This window comes from Trichechus manatus, unplaced genomic scaffold (genome assembly GCF_000243295.1).
Source record: "Trichechus manatus latirostris isolate Lorelei unplaced genomic scaffold, TriManLat1.0 scaffold00106, whole genome shotgun sequence".
In the NCBI taxonomy this organism is placed as follows: Eukaryota; Metazoa; Chordata; class Mammalia; order Sirenia; family Trichechidae; genus Trichechus; species Trichechus manatus.
Window position 1 is genome coordinate 2126550 of NW_004444042.1, and position 371 is coordinate 2126920.

Here is a 371-nt window from a genome sequence, read left to right on the forward strand (position 1 = left end):
TTCTGGAGGGCTCAGGTTAGGAAACCCTGGAGTGGTGGCAGGCATTAGTTTGCTGGGACTCCAACAGATTGAGGGCTGGCCGTGTGCGCGCGGAGTGGATGGGGATGCCGGCTGCTTTCCTCTGGGCCCCTAACTCCGCGCCCCGCACCCCCGGAGGCGCCTGGGTCTCGCGGGACCCGGGAAGCAAGCGAGCAAGCGAGCGCGGCGTCCCGGCCTTCCCGAAGAGCTGAGAGCGGGGAGGCGGGGACCCCTTTTCTTCGCCCATCCCCTCGGTCGCCGCCTCCTCTAGGGGCCGACTGCCCGGGCGCTCGGAGGGACGGCCGGGGGAGGGGAAGGCGAAGAGGGACGGACTGGCGGCGGCGGCGCTCGGG